Genomic DNA, 16719 nt, shown 5'->3' on the forward strand with positions numbered 1-16719 from the left:
GGCCACCTGGGCACGCTGCTGGCTCATGTTCAGCCCACAGTCGACCAACACCCTCAGGTCCTCTTCCTTGGGGCAGCTCCAGCCGCTCTGCCCCAGCCTGGAGCATCCATGGGATTGGTGTGACCCAAGGGCAGGACCCGGCACTTGGCCTTGTGGAACCTCATCCCATTGGCCTCGGCCCATCGATCCAGCCTGTCCAGATCCCTCTGCAAAGCCTTCCTGCCCTCCAGCAGATCAACATCCCACCCAGCTTGGTGTCGTCTCTGAAGTGCTTGAGGGAGCACTCAATCCCCTCCTGCAGATCATCGATGAAGATGTTGAAGAGAACCGGCCCCAGCACCCAGCCCCGGGGGACACCACTGGTGTTTCTAGATCTTTCAGGAAGTTCAGAGTGACACTCACAGGGAATGGACCGCAGCAAATCACGGCTCCCAGCTCAGACCCCGGGCAGGAACACCCCGTTGCCAGGTCCTACAGATGAAACCTCGAGAGCTCCCTGTGCTGAATGTGTCTAAAGGCAGCGGCATGATGGACGAAAGGATTCCTGAAAACCAGATTCATCAAAAGCGACTTCTGTAAGTCCCTGGGCAAAACTGCCCACGGTGTCACCACATTATGGAATCACAGAATCACACGGGGTTGCAAGGGACCTCTGGAGATCATCTCCTCCAACCCCCTGCCAGAGCAGGTCCACCCAGAGCAGGTCCCAGAGGAAGGTGTCCAGGTGGGGTTTGAATGTCTCCAGAGAAGGAGACTCCACCACCTCCCTGGGCAGCCTGTCCCAGGGCTCTGCCACCCTCCCAGGAAAGAAGTTCCTCCTCGTGTTTAGGTGGAACTTCTTATATTCAAGTTTGTGCCCGTTTCCTCTTGTCCTGTCCCTGGGCACCACTGAAAAAAGACCGGCCCCGTCCTCCCGACACCCACCCTTTAAGTATTTATAGGCGTTGATCAGATCCCCCCTCAGTCTTCTCTTCTCCAGACTAAAAAGACCCAAGTCCCTCAGCCTTTCCTCATCAGAGAGATGCTCCAGGCCCCTCAGCATCTTTGTAGCCCTCTGCTGTACCCTCTCCAGCAGTTCCCTGTCCTTCTTGAACAGGGGAGCCCAGAACTGGTCCCAGTGCTCCAGACGGGGCCTCCCCAGGGCAGAGGAGAGGGGGAGGATGACCTCTCTCCACCTGCTGGTCACGCTCTTCCTGATGACCCCCAGGATGCCATTGGCCTTCTTGGCCACAAGGGCCCATTGCTGGCTCACGGCCATCCTGTTTTCCACCAGGACCTCCATGATTTCTGAATGATTCAGATGATTGCTGACCCTCCCCCAGGCTTCACCTTGAGCTTCTGCATGACATGGTGGAGGCGGCACCGCTCCATAGAATCATAGAATTTCCAGCTCCAGCTCCAGCCCGTGGAACCACTCCTGCTGATGTCCCAACTGCTGCTGCCCCTGGGAAGCCCCAGACTGGACTCAGCGACAAGTGGGAACCGGATTCCAGCTCTGGGGTCAGGAAGGCACGGATCGGGATCAAAGGCAGATGAACAGACAGGGTCCTCCTCGGACGTCGGCCATTGGAGAAAGAGCTGACCCTTTGATCCCTCAGCTTTTATCCTGAGCGTGGGGCAGATGGGATGGAACACCCCCTTGGTCAGTCTGGGGTCACCTCTCCTGTCCCCCTCCTCCCTGGGAGTGGGACCCTTCCACGCTTTTTCCCGCTTCTGACCCTCCAATGGGGCCAATGACGAAATGGGATGCCCTTGGTTGTGACAGCAATAAGTGGAAGCAGGAGCCTCTCTGCTCCTCGGCCCTTGGCGTGACGCACAGACCTTGCTCCGGGCGCTCCAAGAACCAGCGGTTTTCTCCACAAGACACTGTTAATTTCAGAGAGTCGGAAGAGGCCGAGTTGAGAAGTAAAATTACTGACCAGGAAGTTGGTTCTGTTTTGCCTCAAACCGGGCCATCAGTGCAAAAAACCATCTTTTTTTCCTACTTTTTCTGGAGGAAAGCAGGAAGAACTCCCGCCCCGTGACACACATCCCTCTCCTGCAGCGCAGCCGCCAGCTCCCTCCTTGCGTTCCTCCAGCCGCTTCTCCTTTGCCAAACTTTCAGCCTCCCTCCGCCAGGTCACCAGCTCCAGCTCCAGGCTCCTGGGGGGGGGACACGACACCCCGATTGCTGGGGGGACTCATCTCAGACAGAGGGCCTCCCACTTCCCCCGCTCCAGCCCCACCGTCGCTCCCCGGCTGTCCCTCAGCGCAGCCCACGGGTCTGTCACCTGCCCTTTCAGGTACCAGGGGGCACTTGGGGCGGGGGGCGGCAGCTGGTGCTGCTGGTGGGGCACCTGTGGGGACACTGGGGGGATTAGGGCTCTGGAAGGTTTGGGGAGGCACAGGGGGGCTGTAGGAGGACTGGGGGCGTTCTGAGGTACTGAGGGGGGGTCTCAGTTTGGGTTGAGGGGCTTGGGGAGGGGCTGGGAGTTGGGAGGCTGTTTTTGGATGGGAGGGTTGTGGGTTTTTGGAGAGGCCAGGCCCTCCCCATTTTAACACCCACCCCTCCGCATCCCCCCCCATCCGGATGTTCGCCTCCTTCCACCCCTCAGGCCGGGCGTGCTTTGGGGGTACCCCAAACTCACCACCTCCTGGTCCCCATCCTCCTGCGCTCTGCACCCCAAAACACCCCCATGCTCCATGGGCTCTGCACCCCCACATTTATTCAGCTGTGTTGAAGTTGCCTTGGGGGGGTGTGGAGGGAAGCACCTGTTTTGGGGACAGAAATGCCTATTTGGGCACCAGCACAGTGTTGTCCTTGGGGGGAACTGGAGATGCTCCAGCCCCCTCTGGTGCTCCTGCTCCTCGGGCAACACCGGCCGCACACGGCAAAAGACACGGATGTTGCCCTGCAGAAGGGGAAGAGCCGTGATTTTGGAGGTACGGGGCGGGGGATTCAGATGATTTCCCACCCCCCCCCCAGACCCCCTCCCGGCTTCACCTTGAGCTCCTGGACCAGATTATGGAGACGACGACGCTCCATCTCCTGCCCGTGGAGCTGCTCCCCCTGCTGCTCCACCTTCTGCTTCTGGGCGGCTGCCTCCAGTCGCAGCTCGGCTGCCAGCGCTGCCTCCGCCCGCAGGTGCCCCTCTGTCACCTGCAGCTGGACCTGGGGGGGGAGGAGAACAGCCCTCGGTTAACACAGGAGGGGGAAAGACTGGCTCCGCAGGGGTGGAAAAGCAGCCCTGGTTGGGGGGACGCACACACACAGAAACCAGCCTCGACTGCGGGGTGCTGAGACAGCCCCGCTCCCGGGTGGCGCTTTGGGGCTGAGAGCAATCGGAGCAGAAAACCACCTTTTTTTTTATTTTTCTCCTCATTTTGCTGGAGGAAAGCAGGGAGATCTCCCCCCTCCGTGACCCACCTCCCTTTCCTGCAGCGCGGCCGCCAGCGCCCTGGCCTGCCCTTCGGCCTCGGCCACCGCTCGCCCCCCTTCCTCCACCTCCTCCTCCACACGCCGCTTGTCCTCTGCCAAGCGCTGCGCCTCCCTCCGCCATTGATCTCTCTCATCCCGGCAGCTCGTCAGCTCCTTCTCCGTGCTCCTGGGGGACACGCACACCTCGTGTTAGGGGGGGGAAGTGACACCCCAATTCCCGGGGTGGGGGGCGGGGGGGGTCTCACTCCAGGCGGAGGGTGAGGAGGGTCCCCTGCTGCTGCTGTTCCTGCAGCTCCTTCTCCTGCTGCTCCAGGCGCTGGTGCAGCTCCTGGACCTGCTGCTCCAGCCCCGCTCTCACCCGGCGGCTGTCCCCCAGCGCAGCCCGCAGGTCTGACACCTGCCCCTTCAGGTCCCAGGGGGGGCGCTTGGGGCGGGGGGCGGCGGCTGGTGCTGCTGGTGGGGCACCTGTGGGGACACTGGGGGGATTAGGGCTCTGGAAGGTTTGGGGAGGCACAGGGGGGCTGTAGGAGGACTGGGGGCGTTCTGAGGTACTGAGGGGGGGTCTCAGTTTGGGTTGAGGGGCTTGGGGAGGGGCTGGGAGTTGGGAGGCTGTTTTTGGATGGGAGGGTTGTGGGTTTTTGGAGAGGCCAGGCCCTCCCCATTTTAACACCCACCCCTCCGCATCCCCCCCCATCCGGATGTTCGCCTCCTTCCACCCCTCAGGCCGGGGGTGCTTTGGGGGTACCCCAAACTCACCACCTCCTGGTCCCCATCCTCCTGCGCTCTGCACCCCAAAACACCCCCATGCTCCATGGGCTCTGCACCCCCACATTTATTCAGCTGTGTTGAAGTTGCCTTGGGGGGGTGTGGAGGGAAGCACCTGTTTTGGGGACAGAAATGCCTATTTGGGCACCAGCACAGTGTTGTCCTTGGGGGGAACTGGAGATGCTCCAGCCCCCTCTGGTGCTCCTGCTCCTCGGGCAACACCGGCCGCACACGGCAAAAGACACGGATGTTGTGTCTTTTTTTTTAATTGTCTCCTCATTTTGCTGGAGGAAAGCAGGGAGATCTCCCCCCTCCGTGACCCACCTCCCTTTCCTGCAGCGCGGCCGCCAGCGCCCTGGCCTGCCCTTCGGCCTCGGCCACCGCTCGCCCCCCTTCCTCCACCTCCTCCTTCAGACGCCGCTTGTCCTCTGCCAAGCGCTGCGCCTCCCTCCGCCGGGTCCCAGCTCCGTCTGCCGCTGCCGCGGGTTCTGGTTCTCCCGCTCCAGCCCCCGCCTTGCCATCACACCCCGCAACGCGAGGAACCCGGCCCTCACCGCCGCCATCTTCCCCCCGCGCTCCTTCAAACCGCCCCGCCCCGCCCCCCAGCGCGGCTCTCCGCCAATCGCGGCTCTCCCGCCGCCCCACCCAGCCAATCGGCTGCCAGAGGAGAGACCGCCCCTCCCGTGCGTCACCTGCCTGAGCCCCCCCCACCTGAGCCCCCCCCCCCGAAAGGTGTCTGCCTGACGGGCCACGGCGGGCCTCGGGCTGTGCTGCGGGGCTCTTGTGCTTCCTCAACATTATTTTCCACTTTCTGTGGAAAAATTGTTCCCAATATCCAATCTGAACCTCCCCTGGTGCAACTTGAGGCCGTCTCCTCTCGTCCCATCGCCTGTTCCTTGGGAGAAGAGACCGACACCCCCCCCCCCCGGCTACACCCGCCTTTCAGGGAGTTGGAGCGAGCGAGAAGGTCTCCCCTCAGCCTCCTCTTCTCCAGACTGAACACCCACAGCTCCTTCGGCTGTTCCTCAGAAGGTCTCCAGACCCCTCACCAGCTCCGTTGCCCTTCTCTGGACCCGCTCCAGCACCTCAAGGTCTTTTTTTGTGGTGAGGGGCCCAAAACCGGACACAGCCCTTGAGGTGGGACCTCCCCAGTGCCCAGTACAGGGGGACGGTCACCTCCCGAGTCCTACTCACCACGCTGTTCCTGACACAGGCTGCTGGCCTCCTTGGCCACCTGGGCACGCTGCTGGCTCATGTTCAGCCCACAGTCGACCAACACCCTCAGGTCCTCTTCCTTGGGGCAGCTCCAGCCGCTCTGCCCCAGCCTGGAGCATCCATGGGATTGGTGTGACCCAAGGGCAGGACCCGGCACTTGGCCTTGTGGAACCTCATCCCATTGGCCTCGGCCCATCGATCCAGCCTGTCCAGATCCCTCTGCAAAGCCTTCCTGCCCTCCAGCAGATCAACATCCCACCCAGCTTGGTGTCGTCTCTGAAGTGCTTGAGGGAGCACTCAATCCCCTCCTGCAGATCATCGATGAAGATGTTGAAGAGAACCGGCCCCAGCACCCAGCCCCGGGGGACACCACTGGTGTTTCTAGATCTTTCAGGAAGTTCAGAGTGACACTCACAGGGAATGGACCGCAGCAAATCACGGCTCCCAGCTCAGACCCCGGGCAGGAACACCCCGTTGCCAGGTCCTGCGTGTCCTACAGATGAAACCTCGAGAGCTCCCTGTGCTGAATGTGTCTAAAGGCAGCGGCATGATGTACGAAAGGATTCCTGAAAACCAGATTCATCAAAAGCGACTTCTGTAAGTCCCTGGGCAAAACTGCCCACGGTGTCACCACATTATGGAATCACAGAATCACACGGGGTTGCAAGGGACCTCTGGAGATCATCTCCTCCAACCCCCTGCCAGAGCAGGTCCACCCAGAGCAGGTCCCAGAGGAAGGTGTCCAGGTGGGGTTTGAATGTCTCCAGAGAAGGAGACTCCACCACCTCCCTGGGCAGCCTGTCCCAGGGCTCTGCCACCCTCCCAGGAAAGAAGTTCCTCCTCGTGTTTAGGTGGAACTTCTTATATTCAAGTTTGTGCCCGTTTCCTCTTGTCCTGTCCCTGGGCACCACTGAAAAAAGACCGGCCCCGTCCTCCCGACACCCACCCTTTAAGTATTTATAGGCGTTGATCAGATCCCCCCTCAGTCTTCTCTTCTCCAGACTAAAAAGACCCAAGTCCCTCAGCCTTTCCTCATCAGAGAGATGCTCCAGGCCCCTCAGCATCTTTGTAGCCCTCTGCTGTACCCTCTCCAGCAGTTCCCTGTCCTTCTTGAACAGGGGAGCCCAGAACTGGTCCCAGTGCTCCAGACGGGGCCTCCCCAGGGCAGAGGAGAGGGGGAGGATGACCTCTCTCCACCTGCTGGTCACGCTCTTCCTGATGACCCCCAGGATGCCATTGGCCTTCTTGGCCACAAGGGCCCATTGCTGGCTCACGGCCATCCTGTTTTCCACCAGGACCTCCATGATTTCTGAATGATTCAGATGATTGCTGACCCTCCCCCAGGCTTCACCTTGAGCTTCTGCATGACATGGTGGAGGCGGCACCGCTCCATAGAATCATAGAATTTCCAGCTCCAGCTCCAGCCCGTGGAACCACTCCTGCTGATGTCCCAACTGCTGCTGCCCCTGGGAAGCCCCAGACTGGACTCAGCGACAAGTGGGAACCGGATTCCAGCTCTGGGGTCAGGAAGGCACGGATCGGGATCAAAGGCAGATGAACAGACAGGGTCCTCCTCGGACGTCGGCCATTGGAGAAAGAGCTGACCCTTTGATCCCTCAGCTTTTATCCTGAGCGTGGGGCAGATGGGATGGAACACCCCCTTGGTCAGTCTGGGGTCACCTCTCCTGTCCCCCTCCTCCCTGGGAGTGGGACCCTTCCACGCTTTTTCCCGCTTCTGACCCTCCAATGGGGCCAATGACGAAATGGGATGCCCTTGGTTGTGACAGCAATAAGTGGAAGCAGGAGCCTCTCTGCTCCTCGGCCCTTGGCGTGACGCACAGACCTTGCTCCGGGCGCTCCAAGAACCAGCGGTTTTCTCCACAAGACACTGTTAATTTCAGAGAGTCGGAAGAGGCCGAGTTGAGAAGTAAAATTACTGACCAGGAAGTTGGTTCTGTTTTGCCTCAAACCGGGCCATCAGTGCAAAAAACCATCTTTTTTTCCTACTTTTTCTGGAGGAAAGCAGGAAGAACTCCCGCCCCGTGACACACATCCCTCTCCTGCAGCGCAGCCGCCAGCTCCCTCCTTGCGTTCCTCCAGCCGCTTCTCCTTTGCCAAACTTTCAGCCTCCCTCCGCCAGGTCACCAGCTCCAGCTCCAGGCTCCTGGGGGGGGGACACGACACCCCGATTGCTGGGGGGACTCATCTCAGACAGAGGGCCTCCCACTTCCCCCGCTCCAGCCCCACCGTCGCTCCCCGGCTGTCCCTCAGCGCAGCCCACGGGTCTGTCACCTGCCCTTTCAGGTACCAGGGGGCACTTGGGGCGGGGGGCGGCAGCTGGTGCTGCTGGTGGGGCACCTGTGGGGACACTGGGGGGATTAGGGCTCTGGAAGGTTTGGGGAGGCACAGGGGGGCTGTAGGAGGACTGGGGGCGTTCTGAGGTACTGAGGGGGGGTCTCAGTTTGGGTTGAGGGGCTTGGGGAGGGGCTGGGAGTTGGGAGGCTGTTTTTGGATGGGAGGGTTGTGGGTTTTTGGAGAGGCCAGGCCCTCCCCATTTTAACACCCACCCCTCCGCATCCCCCCCCATTCCGGATGTTCGCCTCCTTCCACCCCTCAGGCCGGGGGTGCTTTGGGGGTACCCCAAACTCACCACCTCCTGGTCCCCATCCTCCTGCGCTCTGCACCCCAAAACACCCCCATGCTCCATGGGCTCTGCACCCCCACATTTATTCAGCTGTGTTGAAGTTGCCTTGGGGGGGTGTGGAGGGAAGCACCTGTTTTGGGGACAGAAATGCCTATTTGGGCACCAGCACAGTGTTGTCCTTGGGGGGAACTGGAGATGCTCCAGCCCCCTCTGGTGCTCCTGCTCCTCGGGCAACACCGGCCGCACACGGCAAAAGACACGGATGTTGCCCTGCAGAAGGGGAAGAGCCGTGATTTTGGAGGTACGGGGCGGGGGATTCAGATGATTTCCCACCCCACCCCCCCCCAGACCCCCTCCCGGCTTCACCTTGAGCTCCTGGACCAGATTATGGAGACGACGACGCTCCATCTCCTGCCCGTGGAGCTGCTCCCCCTGCTGCTCCACCTTCTGCTTCTGGGCGGCTGCCTCCAGTCGCAGCTCGGCTGCCAGCGCTGCCTCCGCCCGCAGGTGCCCCTCTGTCACCTGCAGCTGGACCTGGGGGGGGAGGAGAACAGCCCTCGGTTAACACAGGAGGGGGAAAGACTGGCTCCGCAGGGGTGGAAAAGCAGCCCTGGTTGGGGGGACGCACACACACAGAAACCAGCCTCGACTGTGGGGTGCTGAGACAGCCCCGCTCCCGGGTGGCGCTTTGGGGCTGAGAGCAATCGGAGCAGAAAACCACCTTTTTTTTTATTTTTCTCCTCATTTTGCTGGAGGAAAGCAGGGAGATCTCCCCCCTCCGTGACCCACCTCCCTTTCCTGCAGCGCGGCCGCCAGCGCCCTGGCCTGCCCTTCGGCCTCGGCCACCGCTCGCCCCCCTTCCTCCACCTCCTCCTCCAGACGCCGCTTGTCCTCTGCCAAGCGCTGCGCCTCCCTCCGCCATTGATCTCTCTCATCCCGGCAGCTCGTCAGCTCCTTCTCCGTGCTCCTGGGGGACACGCACACCTCGTGTTAGGGGGGGGAAGTGACACCCCAATTCCCGGGGTGGGGGGCGGGGGGGGTCTCACTCCAGGCGGAGGGTGAGGAGGGTCCCCTGCTGCTGCTGTTCCTGCAGCTCCTTCTCCTGCTGCTCCAGGCGCTGGCGCAGCTCCTGGACCTGCTGCTCCAGCCCCGCTCTCACCCGGCGGCTGTCCCCCAGCGCAGCCCGCAGGTCTGACACCTGCCCTTTCAGGTCCCAGGGGGGGCGCTTGGGGCGGGGGGCGGCGGCTGGTGCTGCTGGTGGGGCACCTGTGGGGACACTGGGGGGATTAGGGCTCTGGAAGGTTTGGGGAGGCACAGGGGGGCTGTAGGAGGACTGGGGGCGTTCTGAGGTACTGAGGGGGGGTCTCGGTTTGGGTTGAGGGGCTTGGGGAGGGGCTGGGAGTTGGGAGGCTGTTTTTGGATGGGAGGGTTGTGGGTTTTTGGAGAGGCCAGGCCCTCCCCATTTTAACACCCACCCCTCCGCATCCCCCCCCCATCCGGATGTTTGCCTCCTTCCACCCCTCAGGCCGGGGGTGCTTTGGGGGTACCCCAAACTCACCACCTCCTGGTCCCCATCCTCCTGCGCTCTGCACCCCAAAACACCCCCATGCTCCATGGGCTCTGCACCCCCACATTTATTCAGCTGTGTTGAAGTTGCCTTGGGGGGGTGTGGAGGGAAGCACCTGTTTTGGGGACAGAAATGCCTATTTGGGCACCAGCACAGTGTTGTCCTTGGGGGGAACTGGAGATGCTCCAGCCCCCTCTGGTGCTCCTGCTCCTCGGGCAACACCGGCCGCACACGGCAAAAGACACGGATGTTGTGTCTTTTTTTTTAATTGTCTCCTCATTTTGCTGGAGGAAAGCAGGGAGATCTCCCCCCTCCGTGACCCACCTCCCTTTCCTGCAGCGCGGCCGCCAGCGCCCTGGCCTGCCCTTCGGCCTCGGCCACCGCTCGCCCCCCTTCCTCCACCTCCTCCTTCAGACGCCGCTTGTCCTCTGCCAAGCGCTGCGCCTCCCTCCGCCGGGTCCCAGCTCCGTCTGCCGCTGCCGCGGGTTCTGGTTCTCCCGCTCCAGCCCCCGCCTTGCCATCACACCCCGCAACGCGAGGAACCCGGCCCTCACCGCCCCCATCTTCCCCCCGCGCTCCTTCAAACCGCCCCGCCCCGCCCCCCAGCGCGGCTCTCCGCCAATCGCGGCTCTCCCGCCGCCCCACCCAGCCAATCGGCTGCCAGAGGAGAGACCGCCCCTCCCGTGCGTCACCTGCCTGAGCCCCCCCCACCTGAGCCCCCCCCCCCGAAAGGTGTCTGCCTGACGGGCCACGGCGGGCCTCGGGCTGTGCTGCGGGGCTCTTGTGCTTCCTCAACATTATTTTCCACTTTCTGTGGAAAAATTGTTCCCAATATCCAATCTGAACCTCCCCTGGTGCAACTTGAGGCCGTCTCCTCTCGTCCCATCGCCTGTTCCTTGGGAGAAGAGACCGACACCCCCCCCCCGGCTACACCCGCCTTTCAGGGAGTTGGAGCGAGCGAGAAGGTCTCCCCTCAGCCTCCTCTTCTCCAGACTGAACACCCACAGCTCCTTCGGCTGCTCCTCAGAAGGTCTCCAGACCCCTCACCAGCTCCGTTGCCCTTCTCTGGACCCGCTCCAGCACCTCAAGGTCTTTTTTTGTGGTGAGGGGCCCAAAACCGGACACAGCCCTTGAGGTGGGACCTCCCCAGTGCCCAGTACAGGGGGACGGTCACCTCCCGAGTCCTACTCACCACGCTGTTCCTGACACAGGCTGCTGGCCTCCTTGGCCACCTGGGCACGCTGCTGGCTCATGTTCAGCCCACAGTCGACCAACACCCTCAGGTCCTCTTCCTTGGGGCAGCTCCAGCCGCTCTGCCCCAGCCTGGAGCATCCATGGGATTGGTGTGACCCAAGGGCAGGACCCGGCACTTGGCCTTGTGGAACCTCATCCCATTGGCCTCGGCCCATCGATCCAGCCTGTCCAGATCCCTCTGCAAAGCCTTCCTGCCCTCCAGCAGATCAACATCCCACCCAGCTTGGTGTCGTCTCTGAAGTGCTTGAGGGAGCACTCAATCCCCTCCTGCAGATCATCGATGAAGATGTTGAAGAGAACCGGCCCCAGCACCCAGCCCCGGGGGACACCACTGGTGTTTCTAGATCTTTCAGGAAGTTCAGAGTGACACTCACAGGGAATGGACCGCAGCAAATCACGGCTCCCAGCTCAGACCCCGGGCAGGAACACCCCGGTGGCAGGTCCTGCGTGTCCTACAGATGAAACCTCGAGAGCTCCCTGTGCTGAATGTGTCTAAAGGCAGCGGCATGATGTACGAAAGGATTCCTGAAAACCAGATTCATCAAAAGCGACTTCTGTAAGTCCCTGGGCAAAACTGCCCACGGTATCACCACATTATGGAATCACAGAATCACACGGGGTTGCAAGGGACCTCTGGAGATCATCTCCTCCAACCCCCTGCCAGAGCAGGTCCACCCAGAGCAGGTCCCAGAGGAAGGTGTCCAGGTGGGGTTTGAATGTCTCCAGAGAAGGAGACTCCACCACCTCCCTGGGCAGCCTGTCCCAGGGCTCTGCCACCCTCCCAGGAAAGAAGTTCCTCCTCGTGTTTAGGTGGAACTTCTTATACTCAAGTTTGTGCCCGTTTCCTCTTGTCCTGTCCCTGGGCACCACTGAAAAAAGACCGGCCCCGTCCTCCCGACACCCACCCTTTAAGTATTTATAGGCGTTGATCAGATCCCCCCTCAGTCTTCTCTTCTCCAGACTAAAAAGACCCAAGTCCCTCAGCCTTTCCTCATCAGAGAGGTGCTCCAGGCCCCTCATCATCTTGCTCCTGCATCCCCTGCTTGCCTTCCTCTGCCCGGGGACTGCCTCAGAGATTCCCCGATCCATGAGGTGCCGAGGTTAAATTTGTTCTTTGCCTTTAAGCTGTGTTTTTGTGGTTGTTCCTGCGTCCTGCCTGCATCGGCTCACACAATTATTATTTTTAGTGCTTGGGTTGTGCATCGTTTCGACCTTGGGAAAGAGGATGGAACTCGGCTTTGTTGTGCTACATCAAGATAAAGGCTGTTAATGAAAATATAATTACTGCAGGAGCGGTAATGTACTAGATTGGAGTTGGGTAGCTATCCTATTTTTTGAGCTTGCTGCTTTTGAAGTAGAAAAACTGCAAAGTTTAAATGTTTAAAGAAGTCCCTCAGCCTTTCCTCATCAGAGAGATGCTCCAGGCCCCTCAGCATCTTTGTAGCCCTCTGCTGTACCCTCTCCAGCAGTTCCCTGTCCTTCTTGAACAGGGGAGCCCAGAACTGGTCCCAGTGCTCCAGACGGGGCCTCCCCAGGGCAGAGGAGAGGGGGAGGATGACCTCTCTCCACCTGCTGGTCACGCTCTTCCTGATGACCCCCAGGATGCCATTGGCCTTCTTGGCCACAAGGGCCCATTGCTGGCTCACGGCCATCCTGTTTTCCACCAGGACCTCCATGATTTCTGAATGATTCAGATGATTGCTGACCCTCCCCCAGGCTTCACCTTGAGCTTCTGCATGACATGGTGGAGGCGGCACCGCTCCATAGAATCATAGAATTTCCAGCTCCAGCTCCAGCCCGTGGAACCACTCCTGCTGATGTCCCAACTGCTGCTGCCCCTGGGAAGCCCCAGACTGGACTCAGCGACAAGTGGGAACCGGATTCCAGCTCTGGGGTCAGGAAGGCACGGATCGGGATCAAAGGCAGATGAACAGACAGGGTCCTCCTCGGACGTCGGCCATTGGAGAAAGAGCTGACCCTTTGATCCCTCAGCTTTTATCCTGAGCGTGGGGCAGATGGGATGGAACACCCCCTTGGTCAGTCTGGGGTCACCTCTCCTGTCCCCCTCCTCCCTGGGAGTGGGACCCTTCCACGCTTTTTCCCGCTTCTGACCCTCCAATGGGGCCAATGACGAAATGGGATGCCCTTGGTTGTGACAGCAATAAGTGGAAGCAGGAGCCTCTCTGCTCCTCGGCCCTTGGCGTGACGCACAGACCTTGCTCCGGGCGCTCCAAGAACCAGCGGTTTTCTCCACAAGACACTGTTAATTTCAGAGAGTCGGAAGAGGCCGAGTTGAGAAGTAAAATTACTGACCAGGAAGTTGGTTCTGTTTTGCCTCAAACCGGGCCATCAGTGCAAAAAACCATCTTTTTTTCCTACTTTTTCTGGAGGAAAGCAGGAAGAACTCCCGCCCCGTGACACACATCCCTCTCCTGCAGCGCAGCCGCCAGCTCCCTCCTTGCGTTCCTCCAGCCGCTTCTCCTTTGCCAAACTTTCAGCCTCCCTCCGCCAGGTCACCAGCTCCAGCTCCAGGCTCCAGGGGGGGGGACACGACACCCCGATTGCTGGGGGGACTCATCTCAGACAGAGGGCCTCCCACTTCCCCCGCTCCAGCCCCACCGTCGCTCCCCGGCTGTCCCTCAGCGCAGCCCACGGGTCTGTCACCTGCCCTTTCAGGTACCAGGGGGCACTTGGGGCGGGGGGCGGCAGCTGGTGCTGCTGGTGGGGCACCTGTGGGGACACTGGGGGGATTAGGGCTCTGGAAGGTTTGGGGAGGCACAGGGGGGCTGTAGGAGGACTGGGGGCGTTCTGAGGTACTGAGGGGGGGTCTCAGTTTGGGTTGAGGGGCTTGGGGAGGGGCTGGGAGTTGGGAGGCTGTTTTTGGATGGGAGGGTTGTGGGTTTTTGGAGAGGCCAGGCCCTCCCCATTTTAACACCCACCCCTCCGCATCCCCCCCCCATCCGGATGTTTGCCTCCTTCCACCCCTCAGGCCGGGGGTGCTTTGGGGGTACCCCAAACTCACCACCTCCTGGTCCCCATCCTCCTGCGCTCTGCACCCCAAAACACCCCCATGCTCCATGGGCTCTGCACCCCCACATTTATTCAGCTGTGTTGAAGTTGCCTTGGGGGGGTGTGGAGGGAAGCACCTGTTTTGGGGACAGAAATGCCTATTTGGGCACCAGCACAGTGTTGTCCTTGGGGGGAACTGGAGATGCTCCAGCCCCCTCTGGTGCTCCTGCTCCTCGGGCAACACCGGCCGCACACGGCAAAAGACACGGATGTTGCCCTGCAGAAGGGGAAGAGCCGTGATTTTGGAGGTACGGGGCGGGGGATTCAGATGATTTCCCACCCCACCCCCCCCCAGACCCCCTCCCGGCTTCACCTTGAGCTCCTGGACCAGATTATGGAGACGACGACGCTCCATCTCCTGCCCGTGGAGCTGCTCCCCCTGCTGCTCCACCTTCTGCTTCTGGGCGGCTGCCTCCAGTCGCAGCTCGGCTGCCAGCGCTGCCTCCGCCCGCAGGTGCCCCTCTGTCACCTGCAGCTGGACCTGGGGGGGGAGGAGAACAGCCCTCGGTTAACACAGGAGGGGGAAAGACTGGCTCCACCGGGGAGGGGCGCTGAAGAAGGGCCCCCAAGCCAAGGCGATGCTCAGCATGAAGGCAGTGCTGCCCTACCAGCTGAAGACCCTGGAGTGGGACCCCCCCCACCTCGCCAACCGCCAGCAGTGCTACTGCTACTGTGGGGGGTCCGGCGAGTGAGTACAGACCCCCCCCTAACCCCCCCCCCCCGCTTTGCAATTTCGGGGTGCCCCCCCCCTTAAATTAATTAATTAATTAATCCCCCCCCCAGGTGGAACCTGAAGATGCTGCAGTGCCGGGGCTGTGCCCAGTGGTTCCACGAAGCCTGTACCCAGTGTCTGAGCAAACCCCTGCTCTACGGGGACCGGTGGGTCCGGGGGGGGGGGCAAGGGGGGGGAAAAGGGGTGACACCACCCCCACCCCCCCCCCTCCGGCTTCCTAATGGGGGGGGACACACTGTTAAATCCCCCCCTCCCCCCCGCTTTGAAATTCTTGCCCCCAGGTTTTACGTCTTCGAGTGCTGCGTCTGCACCGGGGGGGTCGAGAGCGTCCGGCGGCTGCCGCTGCGGTGGTGAGGGGTGGGGGGCGCCCCAACTGCACCCCCCCCAGCTGCACCCCCCCCCAACTGCTCCCCCCCCCCCCCCAAAATCGCACCCCCCGAACTGCACCCCCCGGCATCCCTCAATCTGCAGCCCCCAAACTCCACCCCACCCCCCCAGCACCCCCCCAATGCACCTCCCCCACCCTGTACCCCCCCCCAAACTGCACCCACCCCCCCGCACCCCCTCATTTTTGGGGTCCCTCCACCCCCTCCACCCCCCCTCATTTTTGGGGTCCCTCCACCCCCTCCACCCCCCCTCATTTTTGGGGGCCCCCCCAGGGTGGACATTGCCCCCCCATCACCCCCCATTTTTGGGGGTTTCCCAGAGAACCGTTCCCGTCATCACTCTGTATTTTTGGGGCCCCCCCCAGGACACCCTTCCCTCCACCCCCCCGGATTTTTTTTGGGGGCCTCCCCCTTATTTTCGGCCCCCCCCCCCCAGGGTGGACGTCGCCCACCTCATCCTCTACCACCTGAGCGTCTGCTGCAAGAAGAAATACTTCGACCTGGAGCGGGAGATCCTGCCCTTCGCCAACGCCAACTGGGACGTGCTGCTGCTGGGGCCGGTACGGGGGGGGCCCGCACCCCAAAAACCACGGGGGGGGTCGGGGGAGGTCGGGGAGGGGTGGTCTCACCCCCCCTACGACCCTGCAACCCCCCCCCCCCCCTGCAGCTCGCCGAGACCCCCAAAGGGGAGCGCTACGGGCAGCTGCTGGGGGCTCTCAGCGCCCACAAGGACAGGTGGGTGCCCCCCCCCCCCGAACCCCCAAACCCCTCCTGACCCCCCCACCCCCCCAGCACCCCTAAATCCTTCCTGATGCCCCTGAATGCCCCCAGCCCCCCACGAACCCCCCCCAAAGCCCCCCAGACCCCTGCCCCCATGTTCGCTTCTCAGCCCCCCCAGCCCCCCCCTCTCCCCCCAGGTTCATCTCAGAGCCCCCCCCAAAGCCCCCCCTCCAAGCCCCCAGCCCCTCCCAGACCCCCTAAAAGACCCCCCCCGACCCCTCCAAACCACCCCAAAGGCCCCCCCCAGCCCCCTCCCCAAACCCTTCCTCCTCCCCAGGTTCATCTCTCAGCCCCCCCAAAAGCCCCCCCCTCCCCCAAACCACCCTAGAGCCCCCTCCAGACCCCCACAAGACCCTCCCCCCAAACCCAAGGCCCCCCCATCAGGCCCCCCCCCCAGCCCTCCCCAGAAGCGCCCCTCCCCCGCAACCCCCCCTCTCCCCCCCCAGGTTCATCTCAAAGCCCCCCTCAAAGCTCCGAAGCCCCCCCCCCAAGCCCCCAGCCCCTCCCAACCCCCTAAAAGACCCCCCCCCGAAACCACCCCACAGCCCCCCCACAGCCCCCCCCCACCCCATCCTCCCCCCCCAGGTTGATCTCTCAGCCCACCCCAGCAGCCCCCCCCCCTCGACCCCCCCTCTCCTCCCAGGTTCATCTCGGGCCGGGAGATGAAGAAGCGCAAGGGGCTCTTTGGGCTGCACACGCGGGCGCCCCCCCCGCTGCCCCCCGCTTTCCTGGGGGGGCCCCCCTGTTATAGTTTAAAATAAAAAAGGCTAAGTCCGAAATAGATTCACTAAATGTTTATTAAGGTAGGAAAGCAAAAACAGCGCTGGGTGGCCGGGGAGTCACAGCTCCACCAAAGGCTCGCAAATTCAAGCAAACTGAACATCTCTT

The 16719-nt window shown here is 61.9% G+C and overlaps 1 pseudogene; it reads right to left on the reverse strand.

Moving 5' to 3' along the window:
* Positions 1-14521, reverse strand: part of LOC141476093 (carboxy-terminal kinesin 2-like) — a 34532-nt pseudogene extending 20011 nt beyond the window's left edge.
* Positions 14522-16719: the final 2198 nt, after the last annotated feature.

Source organism: Numenius arquata, chromosome 28, assembly GCF_964106895.1.
Source record: "Numenius arquata chromosome 28, bNumArq3.hap1.1, whole genome shotgun sequence".
In the NCBI taxonomy this organism is placed as follows: domain Eukaryota; kingdom Metazoa; phylum Chordata; class Aves; order Charadriiformes; family Scolopacidae; genus Numenius; species Numenius arquata.